Source organism: Callorhinus ursinus, unplaced genomic scaffold (assembly GCF_003265705.2).
Source record: "Callorhinus ursinus isolate GAN/ISIS: 27379988/994484 unplaced genomic scaffold, GSC_fseal_2.0 scaffold12, whole genome shotgun sequence".
Lineage (NCBI taxonomy): Eukaryota > Metazoa > Chordata > Mammalia > Carnivora > Otariidae > Callorhinus > Callorhinus ursinus.
In genome coordinates this window covers 40,434,419-40,441,677 of record NW_027397074.1, presented here as the reverse complement: position 1 = coordinate 40,441,677, position 7,259 = coordinate 40,434,419, and the positions used below count along the sequence as shown (strand labels likewise).

Here is a 7,259-nt window from a genome sequence, read left to right as displayed (position 1 = left end):
GTGTTCAGAATGGTTTGATCCCTATTCAGCTGAATTCCTGAGACCAGACGAAATCTAGGTCTCCTACTCCTCCGCCATCTTGCTCCGCCCCCTTTCCAGCAGTTTCAATATTTTCATTCTCTGAGGTCTGATTCCATTTTTAAAAAAATTTTTTTATTTTTTTTAAAGATTTTATTATTTTTTTGACAGAGATAGACACAGCAAGAGAGGGAACACAAGCAGGGGAGTGGGAGAGGGAGAAGCAGGCTTCCAGCGGAGCAGGGAGCCCAATGCGGGGCTCGATCCCAGGACCCTGGGATCATGACCTGAGCCGAAGGCAGATGCTTAACCACTGAGCCACCCAGGCGCCCCTCCATTTTTTTTTTTTTAAATTGCTTCTGCTTATTTGGCTCCTAGGGTCCCGTTGCCTTGTATTTTTACTGACTTTGCCTCCACTAGAACTTAATTTGGGGTAATTTTTTGAGGAATTGAGAGTGCATTTCTCCTGAAAGCATTTCTGTTTGTTTTCATCAGACACCTAGGGATACAAATCCATTTGAAGTTCTTAGTTTGCAGTCAATTGTGTCCATTTGGATCTGAAAACGGCATGCTGGTCAGCCTACAGTCACACATTCTGAAAGGAGCTTTTTATTCCTCCTTCACCCAAGGCTGGCTAAGACAGAAATTTCTCTCTCTCTGCCTTTGTGTGGTGGAATTTTTCAAGTTTACCTTTTCCCTGGGCTTGTAGATTTGTGTTGGCTTCAGGAGGGGTCTCTGGTCACATTCCTGACCCTGCACAGGCCTTGGTCTCTTGTCTCCACTGCACGTAGTGGGTAAAGGAGAAGCTCTAGGCCATCAGAGTTTGCCCATGGCGTCAGAGTCCACTTAACTCTGACTTGTGAACTCACTTTAGTGTAGCCATTGAAAAAATCTGTACTTTGTTACAGCTTAGACTATATTTAAAAGGAATTTTGAATGTTATATTTAATATTTTCAAGTGTTTTATAATAAGAGGATTTCAGGATATCTAGCCCACCGCATTGTGTGAAACATAAGTCAGACACTTTTTAAACCCACATTTCATCCAACTGACAGCATCTGTGGCTAACCACTATCTCCTCTCCTTTTCATCATCCTCTATCTCAAGACTTCTTCTTGTTCTTTTGTTTTGGGCTAAAGACCTTTCTTGAATATTTCTGAGAGGAGCTCAGTGCAGTTAGGGGATACATCTTCTGAATTTTGCCCATTTTCAATAGTTTTCTTTTACCCTGAAAGGAGATGCTATCTCGTGTAGGAATGTGGTCCCTGAGTTTTAGTCCTTTTTACTCTACATGATGTTGCTATTATTTCACCATCTTCTAAGATCCTATGTTGCAAATGCCAGTCTGATCATTTTCTTTTGTCATTTATTTATTACTTTTGGCTAGAAGCTTGTCAATTTTTATTCTAATCTTCACTCAGGAATTTTACAAATCTGTACTTATATCAGTGGCATTTCTCTCTGATCCTGCTTGGAACTTTGTAAGTGGTTTCAATCTGCAGGGTTTTCTTTAGAGAAGGCAAACTTCTTTTATTACAGTACAATGTGTACTGTACCATGGTACATATCGCTATGTACCATGATATGCAAACCCATCTCATTGCTCAGTATGACTGTCCCCATCTGCCCAACTCCCATCTCAAAAAGGAGTGGCTCCAAATGGTGTGCTCTGTGTGGCAGACAGTGGGAGAGATGCAGAGGTAATGACAGTATAGTCAGGTAGGGAAACTGCAGGCAACATCACCTCAGGAAGTGGTCCCAGGTTTTTCCTAGTCCAGTCTCCCCAGATCAGATGGATGAAATGGGCGCCAACTACCTGAATGATGCCAAGAATGGCTACTATCAACCTAGATGTCCCAGCCAGGCACGGCACCCAGAATTGTTCCCATTGATATATAAGCTGGAGCAGAGAGTTGTCAGCAGGTAGTGCCCAAACCCAGCTGGACCCCATGACTTTAGGTTACACAGCTAGACATCTATCTAGGGGATTTCAGTCTGGAAGTTCACACAGGCTGCCTCTGGTCATGCTTGATCTCTTGATAATTCTCACCTCACATTTTGTACAACTGACCTTTCGGACCCCACTTATTACATTACATTGGAACTTAACTGTACTTTCCCCCCCCCCCCATCTATTTATTTCTCTCCTTTTGTAACCATACATTAGATTTTCTGGGTCAATTTTCCAACTCTCTTACCTTTGCCCAGAGGTATTTTTTTGCTCTGTGCTTTGAAATATTACTTCCATGTGTCTTCAGACATTAATTTTCATCCCGATTTCTCTCTCATTTAATTAATCTACTCAGCTATTTATTTGGGAAATCATCTTATAGCTTCAGAAGGTCTTTTATGCAATGTGTGCTAATCTTCTGGGCTCTCTCATTGTTACTTTTCTTCACATTGTTTTCTCATCCTTCTTAATCTTTGTTTGTTGAACATGGTTCTGCTCTGATCAGTAGAGTATTCCCCTCCTGGCTTCTGCACCCCCAGATGAATTCTTTTTCTTTCTCAGCTCACTGGGGCTCATAAATAGTTGTTGAAATTCTCTGAGTTATGGCCGTCATACAGTGGTAGAAGGAAGAGTGTTCTCTTCCATGTGAATTAACAGTGCAGCCAGTACACAGTCTGGATGAGGGCTGGTGAGGCATGGAGTGGAAGCCATTCTGAGTGAGGGACTCCTCTCATTCCTGGGCTCCAGCATGGGAAGGATTCTGCCAATACTTTCAGCTCCTCCCTGATGTTAGTGGTCAGGGAGTACAGGCACACTCACACAGAGCCACGAATACGTAGAATTCTGTGTGTTGAGCTCTTTCCAGAAATCTTGTCTTTCCAGCCCTTGTCTGCGGAACTCTCCGATGCTGGTCTCCAGGCTCTCCACCAGCCCACCAAGGAGAAAGCCCTGCACTGATTCTCTTCCTCAGGGTCCCAGAGTCTGCAGGCTCAAACACACCCAGAACTCAGCAACACACTCAGCTGCCTGGCCCAGGGAAGGCAGGCATGTTGGTGCTGGGACGGAAGCACCAGCAGGCTGTGTACAGGCAGCCACTGGCCCAGGATCTTCAGCCTTCTGTGTGCTGGCAAGAGTTCACTGTGACTGCTGATCATTCATGTACCTGTCCCAGTCCTTGTGGAATGCCTACTCTTTGCTGGGCAATATGCTCCAAGCAGGGGATATAAGGTGAACCAAAGCAGGTATACCCCTGTCCTCATGGCACTCAGACAGAGTCTAGTGGGGGCAAACAGGCCTCCCTGAATAACCACACAGGGAATTACAACATGGCAGCTGGGGAGAGAGGCCCAGTGCAATGAGGGAGCAGTGTGGAAATCTGATGGAGTCAGGGAGGTCAGGAGAGACTTCCCTGAAGGCACAATTCTGGAGCAGGGATTTGCAGAGATGAACCGGGGCTTTAATTAGCACAAGAGAAGAGGGAGGGAAGGGCTCCCAGACAGAATGAATGCCCTGGGTAAGAGTGAATATGGAACAGACAAGAGCCCAAAGGAGTGTCATGCGTCTGCAGCACAGAGTGAGAGAAAGGGCGATGTGGGCACAAAGAGGCTGCAGAGGTAGCTGGGGCCTCAAACATGCAGGGCCCTGCTAAGGAGTTTTGCATTTGTGCTAAGACCAGCAGGAAGTCACTGAAAAACAAGAAGAAGTGGGGAAGTGGAGATAGTGGGTAAGATGCCATCTGATTTGCATTCTGAAGAGGGCACTGTGCCTGCAGTGTGGAGAAGACATTTGTGGAGGGGAGGGTGGTGGCCAGAGGGACAGGGTGGACAGGTGGAGAGGCTACTGCATTGCGGGGGTCCAGGTGAGTGATAGTGATGGCTTGGGTTAGGGTAGCAAAGGTGGAGGTGGAGAGAAATGAATGGATTCAAAATTACGTCAGGGCACAAAATTGATAGGGTTTGGTTATAAATTGGACAAAATCATAGCTAACAGTTGTGGAATATTGTTGTTTTAATGTGTCAGGCAGCATTCTATGCACTTTGCGTATATTACCTTATTTAGTGCACACTGCAGCCCTACGTGGTAGATTCTGTTACAAGACCAATCACATAGGAGCGGAGATGGAAGCACAGAGAGCTGAAGTCATTTGCCTAGGCTGGGAGGCGGTTTCCTCTTTTCCAGTTGAAATGGACATAGGGACAGGGGAGAGGATGAGGGAAAGAGGGGTGTTATGGGTAACTCCTGGGTTCTGGCTTGTGCAACTGGATGGAATATGGGGCCATTCACTGGGCTTAAGAGCCTCAGAAGAGGGCCAGGTTTGGGGAAGGAATTTAGTTTAGTTTTGAACATGATAAATTTAAGATACTTCTTGTCATCTAAGATGTCAAGGAACCATCTAAATATACAGGTCTGGACTCAAGGGAGATTTCCAGACTTTGGATCTAAATATGTTAGTTGTTGGCATAGTTGATATACGGGCACTAGTGAGGTCAGGGGAATACAGTATAGAGGAAGAAGAGAAGAGTGTTTAGGATAGAGCCTTGAGGATTTCTAATATTTAATGGCCACTGAAGAAGATGAGCCTGAAAAGAAGACAAGCAAGAAGTAACCCAAAGAGTTAGAGGAAAACCAGGAGATTGATCCATCTTGGAAATCAAGGGGGAAAGAACTTTAAAAAGAGGAAGTAGCTAATAGTGTTGAAGGCTGCTAAGAGGTGAATTAGGATGAATATGAATAAATGGAGAACTCTGGACGTGTGGGAAGTAGAGGGGAAGGTAGTAGGCAGGAGAGAGCTGACAAAGAGACCAGTTAGGAGACTGTGCATGTGGCTTAGGTATTGATGATGGGGGTTTGGATGAGATGGTGATTGAATCGATGGAAAGGATGGATTTGCGAGAGATGTATTCTGAGGTAGAACAGGCAAAACTTGCCAATGGTTTGGAAGCAAGAATGGTTTCCAGGTTTCAAGCTTATTAGTGCATCTAGGTGAGTGGTATTGCCATTTACAATAATGGGAAGACATGAGGAGGAATATATTTGAGGGTAGAAACCAAGTTCTGTTTAGGCCATGCCAACTTTAAGATCTCTATGGGATATTCAATGGTTATATGAGGTTAAGTAGTTCAGGGCACAGAAAAGAGTCACAGTAAAAGATATAGGTTCTGGAATACTGACCATCAAAATAGCATTTAAAACCCTTGGCTGGAATATATCAGCCCCAGAGAAAACAAACATGGCCACCTATCAAAAGTAAGTGGAGTAGGGGCTCAGAGTCATGATAGTTTGTCAAGAAGGCAGGAGACTAAGTTGATGAGGGCCCCATAAGGGACTTCATGGCTTCAACAAAGCAAACATGTTCCTTCCGTGGTACCTGTACACAGAGCTCTGTGATTTTCTCCCACTGGGCTCAGCAGTCTGAGTATGGGAGCTAAGCTAGAGACTTTAGTCTTTTAGGCTCCAATATTTTCCCTGGCTCTTTACATTTGTTTCCTTGATTTCCCATACCCCAAATTGTAGGTTTGGATCCTGCAGAGAACTAACTGAGTGGGAAGAACCAGATGAACATCTACCTGACCTGCCGCATTGCTGGAGGCTCTTGTCTTCCCTCACGGATGTTGCACAGGTGTGAGTCAAGCCTGAGCTCATGGTGCCCATTTGGACACCTACCACCTCAGTCGATTTCCCCAACCCTACCACCCATTCCTGTTTTTTCTCCCGGTAGTCACTCTTCCATGCACGTTGCCAGGGTCCTAACTCAAGAATTAATGATTCATGGTCAGGCCTGTCTAAGTTATGACTTTCCTTCCCTCTCCCATAGACTGTGGCAAGAGTCTTCATAACTGGTTTTCTTACTGCTGGTTCCTTCCCTCTCCAATTTGTCTTTTGGTTGCCAGATTCATCTTTTTGAAACAAAGCTCTAATCTAGCCTCAGCCCAAATACCTCTAATCGCTCCCTATTTATAGAACAGTGATTTTCAGACTCTGCACAGCAGTGCCTTAGGGGTTCGCAGAGAGGGAGTGGGTGTGGGTTGGGATGTCTGCTCCCCCTTTGTCCTACCTGACTGGCTCTGTGTCTACACCTATTTTACATACTAGCCTCTGGTGTGTCATTACAAGCTTCATGGAATTGGGATTCATTATTTTCTAGAGAATAGAGCAACCAGAAAGCAAGGCCCTTCAAAATCTAAGTTTCAGGCCATCTTTTCTCCTGCTCTTTTTCTGTATTTCCTTGCTCTTGTTAAAAAGAGCTCTTTTCCTTTTCTTTTTCTTTTCTTTTCTTCTTTTTTTGGCATTTCAGTCTATTTTGTTGCTTTAAAAATTAATTCTTTTGACTTATAAAAATAGGTTCTGGAATCAGACTGGCATGTATTGAAATATTTGGATTTATCATGCACTAGCTATGTGAAACTGGACAAGTTATATCTCTATGCCTCAGTTTTCTTTCTGATCTGTGAAAGGGAAGTAAAATCAGTGCCTCCCCCAATAGGACTGCTTAAAGGGTTAAGTTAGACACTGTATATAAAGTGATTAGCACAGTCCCAGTTTGTAGTAAACAAAAAATTCCTGCTATCAATATTATTATGCAAAATATTATCTTCATTTATTTGAATTAAGTCCAAGTGTATCAATAAAATAAAAAGCAACCATAATTTTGCTCAATAGTAAATTCCAGTGGAAGTCTGCTTTAGATTTGAATCTAAAATTGGCTTATGTCATCAATGTTACCCAGTTGAATTCAATTATCTTTTCATGGCAAGAAGCACTGAAAACATTGACTTATATAATGAGGTTAAAGAGCAAACTTAAAATGAGCCATTCTTAATAACTTTATGAATTTGCTCATGCTATATCCTTCACTTAAACTTCCCTTCCGTCCCTCAAATGTCCAAATTCTACCCATCTTCTAAGCGTCAAATGGTCCCTTCTTCATCAACTGTTCCTTGATTTCCCTCAGATGGAATCACGTCTCCTTCTTCTAGAGTCCGAGGGTACTTGGTCTGGCTCACTCTTTTGGTGTTTAATTCTTACCTTGTGGTGGTATTTCTTAGCAATGTGTAGGAATGCACTCCTTCAACTTGGAATACCAAAAAATTAACAACAACTACTTGTTAAGCACCTATCATGGGCTAAACACAATTCTAGGTGCTGGTGGAACAGCAGAAAACAAAACAAAGCCCCTGTCTTTGTAGAACTCACATTCCAATAGAGGAAAGAGGGGGAAAACTGGTAAATATGTAAAGTCAGATAGTAATTATTTCCATGGATAAAAGCAAAGGAGGATAGGAAGACTAA

General features: G+C 43.4%; 1 protein-coding gene across 4 annotated transcripts in view; it reads right to left on the bottom strand.

Annotated features, from left to right (window-relative positions):
• The window catches only part of LOC141373793 (large ribosomal subunit protein eL31-like), a 121,790-nt gene that overhangs the window by 68,694 nt on the left and 45,837 nt on the right, over positions 1 to 7,259 (bottom strand). The window lies entirely within an intron of this gene.